The 18764-nt window shown below is 42.2% G+C and overlaps 1 protein-coding gene across 3 annotated transcripts in view; it reads right to left on the bottom strand.

The window, feature by feature from the left end:
• The window catches only part of LOC131030393 (GPI ethanolamine phosphate transferase 1), a 246115-nt gene that overhangs the window by 28291 nt on the left and 199060 nt on the right, over positions 1 to 18764 (bottom strand). The gene's annotated exons all lie outside the window — the stretch shown is intronic.

The following is an 18764-nucleotide window of genomic DNA, read 5'->3' as shown; positions in this document are numbered from 1 at the left end:
GAGGTGGAGAGATATTCCTCAATGGCAGTATACCATGGTGGTAGTACTGCGATCTTGAATAGGTGGGTGTCTGGAAAGTCGTCATTTATCCCTTCTGGCGGCTCTCCGGACCTGATCCGGGACAATTGGTCAGCAATGACATGGCTTTTGCCTGGCCGTACAATTATTGTGAACGTAAACTCTTGCAGCAAGAGTAGCCATCGACTAATCCTTCCCTGAATTATCGGCTTGTTGACCAAGTACATGAGGGCTTGATGGTCCACGTAGAATGTGAACGGTGTCGCCAACAAATAGTGTCTGAATTTTTGTACCGCATAGATCATCCCCAATGCCTCCCGTTCTGTTGTGTTGTAATTTTTCTCTGCTTTGGATAACAGTCTACTGGCAAAATAGACGGGATGATCGAACCTGTGATCTCCCACTTGGGCCAGTGTGGCACCGACCGCAAAGTTTGAAGCGTCCACATGGACATGGAACTCCCTGTCCCAGTTGGAGTAAGCGAGGATGGGAGCAGCTACCAACCTCGTCTTCAATTCCTCAAATGCTTCCCTCTCTGGGGTCCCCCAGGTGTACGGCTCACCATTGCGAGTAAGCTTGTCCAAGGGGTGGGATATTTGTGCAAAGTTTTTAATGAACCTCCTGTAATAGCCGATATGGCCCAGGAAGGACTTTACCCCGGTGACATCCGTAGGAGGCTCCATCTCCAATATTACCCGTATTTTGTCTGGGTCCGTCTTCAGACCTGCTTTGCATACAATGTGCCCAAGCAATTTGCCTTGTGGTACCATAAATCGACATTTTTTTGGATTAAGGGCCAGCCTTGCCCTTCGACATCTCTCCAGGCACTCTCTGAGGGCTACCAAATGCGTATCTTGTCCGCTATAGATGGACCAGTCGTCGAGGAAGGCTTTAAAATTCCCTACCGATATCTTGTCGAATATGTGTAGTATAATTCATTGGAATGTTGCAGGTGCATTGCATAGGCCGAATGGCATCTGGTTGTATGCATAGACACCATCTTCGACCACAAGGGTGGTCTTTAGTGTATCTTCCTCGGCGATTGAGATCTGGTTATATCCGAAAAATCCATCCAAAAACGAGTACATCTCATGGCCGGCCACCTCCTCCAGTATGCTGTCTGTAAACGGGATTGGGAAGGGGTCTTTAATCATAACTGCGTTGAGACACCGAAAGTCCACACAAATCCTTATTTGGTTAGCCTCCTTCTTTAGTGAAATGACTATGGGCGACACCCATTCGCTTGTCTGTACTTTAAAAATGATACCGGCCTCCAGCATTTTTTCTATCTCATCGTTCACCCGCGCTGCATAGTTGCGGTTCATCCTGTACGATCTCTTTCGTACAGAGCGGGCTCCGGGTACCAACAGGATGCGGTGCACGCACAATTCGAGAGGTACCCCCTTCAAGTATTTGTACGTCCATGCGAAGACGTCTTTGAACTCCAGGAATATTTTGAAGGCCGATGTCTTCAGCACAGGATCCCAGTCATCCCTGACTAATATATTCCGTGGGTCCTCCTCCTTTCCCAGGTTTGTTGCCTTTAGCTTGGACTCTTCAAATTGAATTGGCTTGTCTTTCTCGAACGGATGTGCGGGTGCCTCGTCCACTCGGGCTTCCCCCTCCTTATATTATCTGTATTCCGGAGGGCAGACCTTCGGCTCGGCGGGCTCCTCTATCTGCAACATGTTGCAGTGAAAAACTTTGTAGTCCTCCATTTGCCAATGGAAGAGCCCGTTGAGTGAGCACACCTCATCTTCAGAACATCCCTCCAATTCGAGCACCCCTTCATTGTTCGGCTCCATTGCGTTCTTTCCCTTACTTTCGTCGGGACCCCCTTCCCCTTTATAAGAGTCCTCTGAGTCTGAGTCGGAAGAGGCGAGCTCTTCGCCAACATCTTGGGTCCGTAGGTCAATGGTATATTTCCGCCCTCCCTTCTCCATGGAAAGTGTATTTTTCTTCCAGTTGTGGTTCACCCTCGCGATGATCAACCACACTCTCCCCAGGATGGCATCATAGCCTTTCTTTTTCAAGGGAATAACTACAAAATCTAACAGGAAGGGCTGCGTACCAATTGTCACCTATTGGGCCATCAATATGTCGAGTGGCTTGATGCATTTTTGATCGGCTCCTACCAGATTAAATGTGGATGGCCACAGGGTGGGTTTCCCCAGCCTCTTCCATGTCTCTTTTGGTAGTACATTCACCCCAGCACCTCCGTCCACAATGGTGTCCTTTAGAACGGTTCCAAGGATGCCCATTTCTACCACAGCTGGGTGTCTACCACTGTTCAAGGTTAGTAACATCGGGTCAGTCGAAGGGCTGACGGGAACCTCCACCTGTGGTGCACTCGAAGGTACGTGTGTGGTGCTTAGCACATTGCTGAGGATGGTAGTCCTCAAATGTGGCATGGAGTCTAGAAGGTCTTTTACCTTTATCGGTACCTCCATCTGCAAGGCTTGCCCAATAATATTCTTTTCCGCTTTTAGGCGAGTTAAGGGACTCATCGTCTCCGTGTTCTTCCGTCCTTCTGCCGCCATTTCCCGTTCAACGTCGGCCTTCGCCTCCCGCAGTCTCTCCTTCTCTGTGTAGGGGTCGGGACACGTTGCCTTCTTCGCCTGCACGCGAGTGATCGCCAATACTTCGCCCGTCTTCTCAATATTGAGGAGATTCACCCCGTGTTTAGGGCATTTTGTGTCATCGTGATCACCGGAGCCGCACCATCTACACAGGCTCTGGGGGGGTTCAGTATTCTAGCACTCCCGAGCGAAGTGCCCCCATTGGTTGCAAGCCCGACATTGAATTATTGGCCGCCCCTTAACGTCATACTGCATTTTGCTCCGATTGTTGTTGTTGTTATTGTTGCCTCTCCCTCCTCTTTGGTTACCTCTGTAACCACCGGATGATGCAGGGGCATCGGCTTGCGGCTGGGCGGAGCCCGCTGACAGTGAGGGTTGCTCTTGCATGAAGAATACCTGGTTCCCTTTTGTTTTCATGTTATAGGGGCATTCTTTGACGTCGTGTCCCAACATCTGGAAAATTTCACAGAATGCCTTCTTCGGGCAGGTGCCTTTTGTGTGACCTTCTTCCTTACAATCAGTGCACCACATGTCTTCATTTTTGCTCGTGCTTCCTTTCATGTTCTTAAATTCCCTCAACATACGATGCATATCCTTTTGAAGAGCTTGCACCTTCTTACTTGATGATTCGTCACTGCTGCTTTCTCCCCAGGACTCCTCTTCAGCAGAGGACTTGTCCTTTTTCTTCCGCGATGTTTTGTCTTCACTTTCCAAGTCCATCGCGCGGTTGTATGCGTCATCGTATGAAGTGGGCAGTACAATTTTCATCTTTCTCCGCAGGGATGACCGCAACCCTTCCACGAACCATCTCTTCTTTAGTCCATCAGCCAGTTGGTTCTCCATCTTCCCCAGTAACTCCTTTAACCGTCGGCTGTATGTTCGCACTGTCTCATGCTTTCCCTGCTTTGTGCTTAATATCTCCGCCACGATCTCATTATCATCTCGAAGGAGTCGAAACTCCGTCTCGAAAGCTTTCTGTAGGTCGTCCCATGTTCCCACCTTTGTTTTATCCACATCAGAGTACCAATCAATGGCTACTCCTCTCAAGGTGGCAGGGAACTGCACCACCCAATCCGCTTTGTCAACTACCTCGTTGGCTAACCATATTGTCTCACATGTACGACAGTGCCATACGAGGTCATCGTTGCCATCTCCATTGAATTTAGGCAACTTTTGTTTGCCCGCCATCGATGGGGGTCGTCTTCCTGGAGGTGGCTGTGGCTGCGTCTGTCCGCCGCTCCCTCCGGCGCCGGTGGTGTGTCCTGCGTGGGTGACTGGAGGTATGGTGCTTTGCCTGCTGTGTGTGGCACCTGCAACCATACAGTTGTCCTCCCCTCCGTTCTCCCTCGCACCCACTCCTGGCTCCCTCTGGTGATCCTCACTTCGTGGCGTAAGGGATAAGTTTCTAAACTGATCCCGAGTCTCTTCGACTAGATTCCTCCATAACCTTGTCTCCTCCAGAAACTCTTCGTGGCTCCTCACCCTACGGTGTTCTGGCGACGCGTAGAAATTTCCCTCGGCTTCTGCACCCTCCGTGACACCTCCTTGGTTCCCTTCAGGCCACCCTTCGACAGGTCGTCCCTCGACAAGTTGCCTCAACCTCTGTCTACGTTCTACTTGCTGTTCCAGAATCAAGGCCCTCTGCGCGGCGTCCCACTCGTCCGTTTCTACTTTCTTATTTCTATCTTTATTTAATAGGTTGGGCATTAATTCCCATACATTTCCATAATTCACAACACAAAAACCAGAACGCACCTTTATTAATTCATTTCGTCAATACAACTCGTGTCAATATTGTGACACCTTTATTTAAATATAAAATGTTCCTTTGTCCCTATGGGATTCAGGGTTCAATTCCTTCCTGGCCTCGTGCCATCCCGCTCCGCTTCCTAATGGCTGCTTTCTTTGTACTGTTGAAGGATTTGTTGGCGTTGCTCTTCCTGGGCAATCTCCTCCAGGCGACCTTGTTGTGCCAGCGATGCCTGTGCAAGCAACCGAGGAAGGTGGTTCATCAACCGCTTTACTGTTGGGCTAACCTCCAACGCTGTCCACATGGCACTTGGTGGGATTTTCGCCTCCGTGGCCTCTCGTCGGACGTAGGTCTCGATGGCTACCTGGAGCAGAATTGAAAATTCCCTCGTCGCAGTGTCTTCTCTGTTGTAGAGCTCTGTTTGCGTGTAGTCGGCCTCTGGGTTTATCTCACCAACGGGTAGGCCCATCGTGTCCGTGCACCATCCGCGTCTTCCGTTCCCGAGTACGTCTAGGCAGCGGCGCCAAATGTTTGCCTCACTGGGTAAACAGAAGGAATACAAAAGTAATGTAGAAATAAACAATGCAATAACAACATGAATACAAGAATAAGCTTTCCATTAATAACTCAGAGTGTATACAATGTTCATAGCTGTCGTAAATAACACACCCTTCAATACCCGCAGGTAGTACAATATATAATAGCCGAAGGGGTGCGACACAACCATCGCGACTCCAACTACCTACCCGTCGGCTAACTAACTACTAACAAATGACATTACTACCAACACATAAGATATACATATTTCTCGACAACACAAGGGTCAGAATGATAGGCTAATCACTCAGGAATAGGAACGAACTGAAAAGGGGACAATACAGGTGAGCCCTGGAAGTGTATACAATTGTACATCTTTTCCTGAATAGGGCACCCATATGAAAATTTTTAAAACAAGTCTATAGGCAAAGGCAAATGTGACTGAAACAGGCACATAGCAAGAGAAATAACACAAATGAAGTAGCAGCAACAACCAAAGGGCACACCTAGGGTTAAAAGAACACATTCAGGTGACATGCATCCAAAATAGGCACAAAACAATATACTACTACTTAAGTAGCCTAACAGTTTAAAAAGAGCACCTACATCTCTTCCAAGCGGCAAAGACAGTTGTTAGGCACATCTAAGATAGTTTAATGATAAAGTGTAGTGCCTGATGAAGTTTGGGGACATAAACCTCAAAGACTTTTCAAGCATAATGGGTAATGATAATAGGTCTCCAATCATTCAGAAATTGGTGGATATTTAACTCCTATAGGTAGGAGGATTCCCCATGGCAGTGCAATGTATAAACCTAGTTTTGGAATGTCTAAATCACTATGATACTCAAAGGAAGTAAAGATGGCGAATGACTGGATGATAGCTAAATTGGATGGGGAATCCCTTAGTGTGATTCTCAAATTGCTTCAAAGAGAGGTTCTTGCAAACATAAAGAGCACGATGGCTTAGCGATGCTTCACTAAGAAAAAGAGCGGATGCTATAGTGGGCAGCCATAAATGCTTCCTAGATACCCGACCGATAAAATCATTCTTATGGAGTTGGGAAGACAGATCATGGCTATGCACGCTCATCAGTTTGTCAGACATAAGGTCGGAATGGGGATTTCTACAACAAACCCATTGAAGATTGGCCGGTATTCTCTTGTCACATCTGTCAAAGCCAAAGCTATAGAGACTGAGATGCAAGAGATTAAACTCAAAAGGTTTAAATCCGGGCAGATTTTGATTACAGGGGTATGAAGGAAAAGATCAAAAAGTCATTCGTGCACATGCATCGTATTGAGGATATTTGGGTAGATCTTCGTACAGAAATGGAGGTTCTCAAGATGGACTATTGCAGGCTTACTGTTGAGCAGGTTATTGATTTGAATCTGGTGGACATTCCACAAGGAATGATCGATGATGGTCATGTGCTTGATCCAGAATATATTTCACAAAGGGTTGAGGAAGCTCCACTTCCTTTAAACCAATGGTCACACAAAGAGTGCACTTCCATTCTTGAAAGGTTTCAGCCTATCCTTGCTAACACCAATGCTTGGCTTAAAGGTAATGGTGTTAGACTCATCAAAATCAAGATTGGGAAGGAAGATGACTATGGGGCCTCTTGGACGTAAGTCTGAGATTCAAATTGACAACAAGGAAGGTGCATCATCTTCAGGCACCAGGAACAAATTGTGGGTTAGTCGGGCAGTAGTGCTTCAACCTGAGGAGGCGACAGTTCATGGAAAGGAAAAGTCCCAGTTTCATGTTCATGTGATCAATCCTGATAATCCAGAAGAAGGACAACAATCTGATGATGCTCCTAAGTCTCTAGCTTCGGACTCACCTCATGAGATTCCTTCCTCAATTTCCACTGAGACGCCTCTTTCTCCTCCTGACATAATAGTGGAAGAGTCTCCTCAGAATGTCGTTCCTATTTCAGCAGTTGAGCCGCCTCCTGATCATCAACAAGAGGGTTTGCTAGAAATTCCCGAGGATACTCCTGCATGTATCCATTTGTCAGAGATTGATACCTCTACTTCTGGCTTTGAAGAATTTATGAGGCAATTTTCATGCCCATTGGTTATTGAGCAAACCATGGTCGCCATCCAAACAGATACTCCTCCCAAAGTGACCATGGCTGTTCAAACAGAAATTGCTTCTCCTTCACTTTCAACAGCTACTAGAGGAGAACTAGTTGTTTTACCTCCATGGCTTAGTTCTTTTACCCCAAAGAGGAAGAAGCAGGAAATCTCTCCTAATGTCTTTGATTATCAACAACTCAAACAGTCTAGGCCCAAGGTTGCTAAAAAGGCCAAGACAATCTCAAGAGTAACCGTTGATAGCAATAAGAGGAAAGTGGTAGAAATTGTTGAGCCCCTTACGGATAAGCCACGTGAGGAAATACAAGCTGCTGATTACAGGGTTACAAGGATAGAATTGAGCAAACAAACACATGAAGTGGTCAAACACAATGCCCAGCAATCTGTAGCCTCACTAGTGCAGCGGTATGACGAACTCCTAGCAAAGAAAGACAAGCTAGAAGAGGAGAACCGGCAACTTGTTGCAGCTGTTCATAAAATTACAAAACCTGTTGTTGAAGGGAATAATCCTACAAGTTCTTCCGGTTCCCAAGAGTCGATTCGTGGAGTTGAAAGAGCTGCCAAGAAAGTACAAGCATTGGATTCTTGGGTGGATGAACTTCATGATCTATGTGCACAAGTGCTGAAAGACATTTTCCAAATGATGTTTAAGTTGGAGGCCATTGAAGAGAAATTGAATCATACCTCCGACACTTTCAAACAAAATTTGGAAACGGTTGAAGGTAGTTTGACAATCTGACGCACCATGCCCCAACAACAATTGAGTGTTCTTTAGGAGAATGCCATTATTTCTTCCAGGGTCAAGTACTTGGAATTTGAAGAACTTCTGGAGAACAAAGCTCTTGTTCTCAAATCCCTCATTGAGGAAATTGATGATGCAATAAGATTGCGGGGTGAAGTATTTCAAGGTATTGTTTCCCATTGTGAAAAAGCCTCTTGCAACATAATGAGTCAGAATGGAGAGCTGATACTGGAAGAAGAAGTTCTTGCAGATCTACAAATGAGGATTCATAATGAATGGAGGAGTGAACAATTCTCAATTGATTCAATTCAAGCTCTGATGAAACATCAAACCTTTTTGCACGAAATCCAGTCCATCTTGGAGAAGAACAACTCTATGCTTCTTCGTGCCATGATACCATTGTGAAGACCACGGTTGTTGCCAAGAACACCCACGAACCGAATCTCGTTGAGCTACGAATGATCATCCAGAAATTCGAAGGATTCATATCTTCACATGCTGCAGCTTAAGTGTTTTTCAACACTTATGTTGTATTTTTCCAAATTTGTAATCTCTAAGTTGTAATTTTGTTTTGACAAGTCACATGTAAAAACCTTTTATAAATTGTCAGTTAAGTCTTTACTTGCACTTTTGTAATTACATGTAAGGCAACTACAAGTTGAGTTCAATTAGGACTGGAGTTGGGATAAGTCATAGTTAGTTATTGAATAAGTCTTGGTGGTTGAGAGAATTTCTCAAGTTAGTTGGGATCCTCCCACCTTTCTCTCATGAATCCTCTCCTATAAATACTTGAGAGGTCTATTATAATCTTTATCTTTTGGAAAAGCAAGCAAAATCTCTGCCAAATTTACAGCAAAGAAGTCTTTGAGCTTTCATGTGTGAATTCAAGAATTGAAAGAAATAGAAGGAAATTGCTCAATCTTTGAGTCTTTGTGCTACATTCTTCAGTTTGTGTTCTATATTATCTTTCTTGCAAGTGTTTCTCCAAAGAACTTAATCGAATTTGATTTGCAGTCTTTGTGCTGCAAGTATTTGAGGTTAATATAAATTAGAATAAATATTGTTTTGAGAGGAGCTGTAAGTCTTTGTGCTTGCACTTATTCTTAAGAGAATTTAGAAGCAGATTTTGTGAGAAATAGCTGAGTCTTTGCGCTTATACTACTACCCATTGTTTTATGTAGAAAAGAATAAGATATCACAGTCTTTGAGCTGTTATAATTTGTTCTTGATAGTGTTAGTATAGAAAAGGGTAGATAGGACATCATATAATCAAGACTTTGAGCTTGATATTTGTTGTCCTGTCTCGCAGGAAGTGACGGAAGTCTTTGAGCTTTCAGGAAACTTCATTTCCTTTCTCTCATTTTATTTCAAAAAGTTGTTACTGTTGTTTTATGTTAAATTGCTATCAATTTTCTGTGAAGAGAAAAGGATATTGGCTTTCTTGAAAGAAGATGAAAGACTGTTGTCCCATCCCATTTTATTTTTAAAGTTGTAGTTAGATAGGGGGAGTCTTCCCTTAATTAGGAGAGTTTTACTCACACACTGTGGTTGAAACCACAATTTTGTATATTTCCCCAAGTGTACAAAATTTTCAACCAACACATCCACCATAACTTCAATGAAAATATTGAATTGATTTTGACAAGTCTTGGCAACAATTTCAAGCTTCCTCCTACTCTACTACTACTTCTAACTGCTAACTATTGTCTATTCACTAATTTTTTGCTGACTGTCTATTCACTATTAACCCTTACAAATGAAAAGGCTAGGCCTTTTATAGATTTTCCAATTACAAATGAATGGCCTAGATTGATTTAGAATCAATGGCCAAGATTTAACAATAAAACTCTAATTAGGATTAGTTACGACTAACTCTTTCTTGACCAATGATAACATTACGATGCTTAGGACACATGTCCTTTGAATGTTGACCAATAAGAAATGAGGTTAGGTATATGAAACAATTTCCAATGCAGTGCCATGTGTCACTTGCTCCATCCAGTAGATGTGTATGATACATTGAACTTGGACGTGCCGCCTTGATTGGTTGGATGATGACTGGATGCCACCTTAGCTTGCCCCTCATGTAGATCATCACACCAAATGCTTGTGATTGAGCCATATCCCTTGATACTCAACATTATCCAAGTGCCTAATGCGATGAAGATGGGTCATATTCCAAAATTGCATCATCATTGGGTGATCAAGTAAACTTTCTGACTTTGCTTAACTCTTCTGAAACTATCTAACTTGATCACATTTGCATTTTCATCTTATAACTTGGGAATCTTGAACTTGGGTTGCATTTCATCCTGATGATGTTGCTCCCAACTTCATGGTGCCTACACTTGAATAGCTTGCCTTGATGAAATCCTCTTAGATATTCAAGTGTAATGTCCCCAATTTTAATAAAGTGACTTAATTAAGTTAATTAATTAAGTGGTCCTAAATTTTTAATAATATCATAAGGACTTATTTAATTAATTAATTTAATTATTAAATAAAGGGGCCCAGATTAATTAAATAATAAACTATTGTCAGTCTGCTTGTAACCCTTCGGGAAACTTCTCGGAGGTCATTTATAAGGCCGAGTTTGACATAGTTGTAGGTATGGTGAATTTGATGTTTTCTTTGTATTTGCAAATTCCAGTTGGAGTTCCATTCTGTTGCAGTTTCGGAGGTGCAAGATCCTCCCTATTCTGTAATCGTAGTTTCGGTGGTTAGCAGCCACCCTAGTCTGCCGTTGGAGATATCATTTTTGATATATCACTTTGTACTTCATTGTCGGATCTATCTCTACCTGTGGAAATATAATTACAAATATTTAGTTCTTGGCCATTCCATGTTGTTGGTGTATGCTCTGCGTTGATAATTCATTCCCGTACCTGCAATAATCTTATCAACGGAGGTAATATCTACGATTGGTAATCTTGTCGAGAGTGAAACCTGCCGAAGGTGTAGTACGCCGAGAGTGAAACCCGCCGAAGTTGTAGTACGCTGAGATTGTAATCCTGGAGAGAGTGAAACCCGCCGAAGGAGTAGTGCGCTCGAGAGTGTAATCCTGCCGGGAGTGAAACTCGTCGAAGGTGTAGTACGCCGAGAGTGAAAACCTGTCGAAGGTGAAATTCGGGTACCATGCGGTTGGGTACATTACAATGGTATTAGAGCCAAAATCCTCCCAGCCTATGGAATGCTTGGGATGACTACAGAAATGGAAGGGATAATGAAATTGCTGCCAATAAAATCACCAAATGGTATAACAAATATCAAAAGAGGAAGAATCTTCTGACATTTCAAGAATATCTAGTTTTGATATGAAAAAGTATACCTGTGCATGAGGAGGTTATCAGAATCTTTGATGAATACTCAAGTGAACCTGAGGAGATCAAGGCTACTGAATTCTTTGATAGTTATTTTGTAAGGAAAAGAAAAGAGGAGTTGGATCTTGAATTAGGAACTCAATCAGAATCAAAGAAAGATGAAGACAAGTTCACATGTTCACCCCATGGACAGGAGGATATGGATAGGCCAGAGACAACAATTGTCCCTTCAAGTGGAGAACGCTTAAACTTTCATGATAACTGCAAGGATGAAGATGTTCGTATGAATTTTGTCAAGCCAATAGTGGTTGATCAACTTCATGGAGATGCGAAGTCTAGCAATGATCCCTTACAAGAGCAATCTCTACAGTTGGTTGAATACAAAGTTTATACTTTGGTTGGGCATGAGGCGTCCATGATTGTCATCTCTCCTTGTGAGTGGCATCTATATGAAGAAAGCAAGTTGGATTTTGATGAGTTATTCCTCAACTCTGAGCAAGGCAATGGTTATATCAAACTGGAGCAACGCAAGCTGATTGGAGATTTGCAGGTGGTGCTCACAATCATAGTGCGGCATCAAGCTTTCAGTGGATACGACTACCAACATTCGCGCATGGTCTGGGATCCTGGAACTTGTCAGATGGCAGCTAGTTACGGATTGCTTGAGGGCAAGCAATCTTTGGGCTAGGAGGACTGTAATGTCCCCAATTTTAATAAAGTCACTTAATTAAGTTAATTAATTAAGTGGTCCTACATTTTACATAATATCATGACTTATTTAATTAATTAATTTAATTATTAAATAAAGGGGCCCAAATTAATTAAATAATAAACTATTGGCGGCCTGCTTGTAACCCTTCGGGAAACTTCTTCGAGCCCATTTATAAGGTCGAGTTTGACATAGTTGTAGGTATGGTGAATTTGATGTTTTTTTTGTATTTGCCAATTCCTGTTGGAGTTCCGTTCGGTTGCAATTTCAGAGGTGCAAGATCCTCCCTATTCTGTAATTGCAGTTTCGGTGGTTAGCAGCCACCCTAGTCTACCATTGGAGATATCATTTCTGATATTTCACTTTGTACTTCGTTGTTGGATCTATCTCTACCGTGTGGAAATATAATTACAAATATTTAGTTCTTGGCCATTCCATGTTGTTGGTGTATACTCTGTGTTGACAATTCATTCCCATACCTACAATAATCTTATCAACGGAGGTAATATCTACGATTGGTAATCTTGCCGAGAGTGAAACCCATTGAAGGTGTAGTATGCCGAGAGTGTAATCTTGCCGAGAGTGAAACCCGACGAAGGTGTAGTGCTTTGAGATTGTAATCCTAAAGAGAGTGAAACCTGCCGAAGGTGTAGTACGCCCGAGAGTGTAATCCTGCCGAGAGTGAAACTTGCCGAAGGTGTAGTATGCCGAGAGTGTAATCTTGCCAAGAGTGAAAACCTGTCGAAGGTGAAATTCAGGTACCGTGCGGTTGGGTACATTACATCAAGGGTCTGCCTCCTTGTGGAGTATTTCATTTTGAACATCCTACCTTCTCCTAATATTCCTTGGTCTTGAAATATAAACATATGCTTGATGCAGTATATGTTTGATGATCCTTGTGTCGGGGTATCTTAACCTTGAAGATGTTGCTTGATTCACTCCGTTGTAGTATTTCCACCTTGATGATGTTTAATGTAGACTTTGTGATGCCCATGCCCAACGTAGAAACCTTTGTTCATGGTGTATCTGACTGAGTTGCCACCTTGTACTGGCCATGATTCTTGGATTTCCAAAGGAAATTCAAGATTACCGTATCTTTATCTTTGTTAATTCCTGATATCCCCTTGTGTTGAAAGTGAGACTTGAATCCTCCTCGCGAACACTTGAGCACCTCTTGCTTTCGTCCTTTGTAATATGATGCCTATCTTCCATGCCTTTTAAGTATTAATGCCTATCTTCCACGCTTGTGTTGTTAAGATGTTCCATCTTTGATGCTTCCTCCTTGCAATAAGCTTGAGAAAGAAAACAAACATGGATCAGGGATTATTTAAGTAAAATACTAAAAGAACACCTAATCCTTTCACCATCTTACAACACTAATTATGCCTTCAAAAACTTCGTTTCAAATCTGTACATGACAATCTGCTGATGGAATTTAAGTGCAATCAGATCTGATTCCATTAATATCTGCTCCAAACCTGATGTAAATGTCTTCCAAAGTGGCCAAAATCAGACCATGCAACATTGCCCCTATGCCTGACCTTATGATCTGCCCTATAAGCTAACAAGATTCGCATCAGATTGAAGGACAATTGATTAAAATTCACCTACAGATCTGCTGATTGTACCTTGCTCAGGTCTGCACCTTCGTATTTTGGTTTAGGTTTACTCTGCTCCTGCTGCGCCTTAGAAATAAAGCTCACCTAAAGGCTGTTTGGTCCTTTATTGCAAACCCTAGGTGCCAGCATTCATGGTGAAAAACAACTCTTAAAACCTATTGCTTGGGCTAAACAACTATGTACTTGGCGACATCTGCCTCAAAGATGGACATTTCCAAAACATCCCCTTATTTTGGACACCACCAAGACATGTAGAAATGCCCAAGATGCTCAAGGGAAAACCTCATGTCTCCCAACCACACTCAAGACACCCAAGCATCCCCTTGACAATACAATCAAAAGTCCTGTTTTTTTTAAAAAAATATTGGATCTTTGTGCCACTAATCCTAACTGTAATGTTATATGGGCCCAACCCACACCCTAAGCAATCACAAAAATCTTATGAATACGCATCAAAACCTCATTCCAACCCAGTCTCAAACCCCTATGAAGAGTACTACTTCTCAAACCTGCTAGGGGCTTGTTGGTTAACGGATTTATCACCTAACTCTATATTCTCACGCCCACAAAGGTGACAAATGTAACCACAGTTGAACCAATCTAAACAAACTAATTACTGACTGATTCTCTGCTTATTTTTCAAGGTGGCAGCTACCTTCTGATGATATTCAATGAACGGAAATTAACTGAAATACTTTTAACCAGAAAGCAAATAAGGAAAGAGCTTTTCACCAGAAAGCTTTGAAAAGGCATTCACAACATACAAATACTTTTTAGATTTTCCAAGATTTTGAAACAACAAGATTGCTATAAAATACCATTCAAATACAATATTCCTGCAGCAATAGAAAGACTGAAACCATTCACCACTTCAAATATAGATGCATCCACCGATAACCATTCAAAAGAACAGAAAGCATTCACACGCCATAATTCAAAGATTACGAATATCTGAAGCCACCAGCAAATTTCCTATATTCAAAACAATGAACAAAAAATTGTTTAAAGAAGTTTTTGTTCTTGAGAGAAAAACAAAGTTTGCCCAAAAGATCTAAACCAGAAACAAAATCCAGATCTTTAAAACATGAAAGATAACGGTTTCTTGAAGAAAACCGTTATTTAAAAAAAATATAAAGTCTTTAGGCCTCCCGGCCAATGATCAAGAAAAGAAATTAAAACATCGAACATGAAACTACCACCACCTATTCAACTCCCAATTCACCATCATCAACAATCTCCACCTCCTGCTCAACACGTGTTGCCTCTTAAGTTTTGATCCTTTGTCTATATTCGCGGTCCTGTTCATAGATGGCTCCATATTCGGGTCCTCTGGTATAGTAGTGATCCGCAACCTTGTTTTCCACTTTTCAATCAACCCATCAGTAGCAGCTATGTTCTTGTGCATCTCGTCCATCTCGGATTCAAAGGTAGAGGTGTGTATTTGTAGGCGACCCAATGCTTTAAAAGATTCCAAAATATGCTTTGAGGGTCCCTGACATTCTTCTGATAATTGTCTTTGAATTGATGCATCATTTCACTAAGTTCCGACACATTCTCTTCGAAACTGTCCATAAGGTCGACATCCAGAGCACAAAGCTTCTCCTTTATTTTCAGCAAATCACTCAAGTAATGCTTCAGAGCATTCTCAATGTCATCAATATAGTCACGATAGATCTTTTCCTTCCAATCCAATGAGTCACGCCAAATAGGATTAACCTCTCCAGGATGTCCAACTATTTTCTCGATGGTTAAAATGGTGTGGCTCAACGACATGAGCTCTGTGACTTCCATTGAGAGCACAAAAATGCTCCCATGTTCTCTCCTAACCTGTTGCAGCTCTGTTAACAACTCCTTTCTTTTATTCCAAATATTTACATACAACATTCTGAACTTAGTAATATAACTGATGCCAACACTATACAGTTCATCAATCCAGTCAATGACAACTTTGGCATATCCTAAGTTACCTTTGACTTTTCTCACAATGTCTGGATCAATTCCTTGAACTTGTGAACTTGAAGACTCTCCAGCAATAGGATTTATGAAGGATGAAATGAAATCCTTCAATGATTGCACTTGGGATTGGAGCTCAAGATTCTTCTTCTTTTGTTCTTGTGCTCTCCTGATCAATGCATGGACTGAGAAGTCAACATGATATACATCCCCTTCCAAGGTAGAGGGTCCCATATCCACATGGCTGATCTTATAATCCTTCTCTGTTACATTACTTGCATCTATACTCCCAACAGGATCAGCAATTTCTAAGATTTGGTGGCCAGACACAAAATCAGAGATAATCAGAGACATTTGTTTAGCCTTTTTAGGCTTATGAGAACTTTGTAGCAGCAATGCAACTTTGTCTATTTCAATGGAGACAGGAGTGGAAACTTTTATTTTCTTTTCAACCTCTGTCTTCAACCAAGTTGGAGAGGTTATTTCAGATTTTGACCCTCTATTGATAATGTCGGGGGTACTTTGTACAAGAGAGGAGGGGATTTCAAGCAAAGCAAAGAAAGACTGATCATCTATTATTTGTTGATAAATACCTTCAGAATCACAGAGAGGTGATTTTCCTTTGGGTGGTGTAGCTCGGTCATCCCGTTCACAAGTGGACTTCATCCTAGCAGTAGTTTCTTCAGACTTTTCTCCATCACCGCCTAACTGAGAGTTTTTGTTTAGCGGCCTATTTGTAGACTTAACTGCTGGTGTTTGAACAGGGGAAGAGGAAACTGCTCCATGCTCTCTGCGAGATGAAGATTTCTGACTTTGAGAAGAGATGCCCTATTGTTTCCATTTGCTGTTCAGCCAATCAAATGTTCTTCTTAATACAGGAGCAGTACAAATCATCAAGTCTGAAACCTCTTCTCTAGACCAATCAACCTCCAAAGGGACTGCATTAGCAACAGTGTGATACTCTGGGTCAATAATGACCTCATCTTCAGTAACATCATCAGGAACATTGAAGGAAACACCAAGGGTGTGAATCTGTTGTAAGGAGAGCCTCATATAACTCCTCTTGAATAATTCAGCATCATCTAAACAATCCTCCCAGAAATATTCAAGCTCAGGGCGATGCATATAACCCTTGGCTCCATACAAATGGTGTCTCACATACCCTTTACTGTCAAAGCTGCTTCTGGATGGTAGGGACGAAAAATGGAACTTCTCTAGAAGTGTTCCCACTGCCTTGGCAGCACCATTAGATCTACAGCAAAAGACACTGGTGGACAATGGAAAAGAGTATCCCTTCTTTCCCATATTCAAGTAATTCACATTTACCATAGACATTTGGCGGAAGACTTCTAAAAACACAATATAATCAGAGGGAAAACTGGGCAATTTCAGTGGCTTTTTCTCAAAAACCCCAATTCTAAGGTATGAGAACCGGTCAAATTGGGTGTAAAAGCTTCCAAATTTCATCACAAGGTCAACAGAGACATGGGAAAACCGTAGGCCAAGGTTTCCTTCTAATTTTCTGACTAAGTCCATTGAGAACACATCATTAACGCGGGAAAAAGCATGTATACCCTTCCGCATGGTTAGCTGAGGAAATTTCCGTTAAACAGGTGCGAAAACAGGAGGAGGGTGATGTAGCTCTAAACCCGACCAAGCAGACTCTTGGCTAGCTAGAATGTAAACAAGATATGAGCACATATGAAAGACTAGGAACTTGCGGAAATTCCGCAATTGCTCATTGAAATGAAAACTGATGATGGAGGCCCAGTTAATGAAACTTTCGGGAGCATAGATAATAAGAATGAAGTGACACATCCAGAATTCGAAAAATTTAGTGGAATTATTACCCACAACACGGTGCAAAAGAACTATAATCTTCGCAACTTCATCTTTGAAATGCATTCTTTTAAGCTTGGTGGGCAGCTGAGACTTACCTCCCTTTTCTGACTTCAACCAGTTCCCGACTATATAATTCATGCAAAAGTCTCCATGCGCGCGGAAATATTCCTCGCAAACTGTAACAGACATATTCTCAGCAGCTTCTTTTTCAGGAAGGCACAAAATGTGGGAAACGTTTTCAGGGTTAATTCTTGCGACTACCCTACCACCTTCCGCCCGAATTTCCTGAGTCTCAGGGTTGTATCTCTCAGAGCAGGCAACAACCAAATCTGTGCAGGGAACGGCAAATGGGAAACCAGTTGCAGAGGCCAAACCACACTGAACAATTTTCTCTCGTAGCGGAGTTCTTTCTCCTACTTCTAGCTCCTGCAAAAAGGTTTCAAAATTCAATTGCTTCGTCACCATGTCTCGCATGCTTACCCACTCATTTTGTATTATACTCTGCATGAGCACAAGCTAGATGATACACTTAGAGAATTCAAAAAAATGGAGACCAGTTCAAAAATCATCCGCCACCCCGTTCGTGTACTTAAATTATGTGACATGCCTTAAATGGTGCATTTACTTCGCCTTTTTAAACGGTCCTTTAATTCGACTTGTTCCTGCTAACAAGGCAAACAGCATTAGTCCGTATAAAACCTGACACAAAGGCGGCGCCCCGAAACCAAGGAAAGATTTGACAAGTCGCTCGATTGGGGAAAATGCAAACTAATGAACCTATGGTCGGGACTTGCGAACTTTCTACAACCCGCGATAGAGCGACCAAACACAAGATGGGAAATATCGAGCAATCGGAGACTTTTAGAACTTTCTACTCTGCGACTAACTTAGAAAAGGGACGCGAAACACGACATAACTTCGGGAAATCACCAAGCCCGCAACTAAAGGGTAACGATTTCAAAATTTAAAATAAGGGCAACAGGGCTCTACCCCCAAACCCCCACCTACCACCATCCCTAAATCTAGCCTCTTAGTCCCCCTGTTTCGAAAATTCCTAGAATGTAGCTTCAACATTATTACTAGGTGATCCCAAAGCTACGTACTCATGTCTAGTAGAAAGAGCATAGTAGCAGCACCTCCTTCAGACTCAAAGGGATTCCAAGGCTAAATATTCATGGAAGGAGTTCAGACTCAAAGGGATTCCAAGGCTAAATATTCATGGAAGGAGGAGTTTTCCATTGACCTTGATGGTTCAAGACCATCACTACCAGAGGCACAGTAGAGTGATTATTTAATTCCATACAGACATTTGGAATTTGCATTTGGGTATTTGAAATCTGTGTGTCAGCCACAGAATCTCTGTCCTAGTCTGATAGGATGTCATCCAGCAGATAAGCTTGGGCACTTACTCCAGAATGAATTGCAAAATATTTGAGAAAACAAAGATATTGTAATTTGTTATTTTATCAATTCTTTTAACATATTTAGGATAGCTCCAGCTTACACTCGGGCAACATGACCACAATGTTGATCCTTCCAGGCAGGAAACAAGTATGAACAAATGAAGAAACAATAAATGAAAATTTCAAAAGC

The sequence above is a fragment of the Cryptomeria japonica genome, chromosome 7 (assembly GCF_030272615.1).
Source record: "Cryptomeria japonica chromosome 7, Sugi_1.0, whole genome shotgun sequence".
Classification (NCBI taxonomy): domain Eukaryota; kingdom Viridiplantae; phylum Streptophyta; class Pinopsida; order Cupressales; family Cupressaceae; genus Cryptomeria; species Cryptomeria japonica.
Note: the sequence above shows the minus strand (reverse complement) of the source record. Positions and strands in the feature narration are given on the sequence as shown.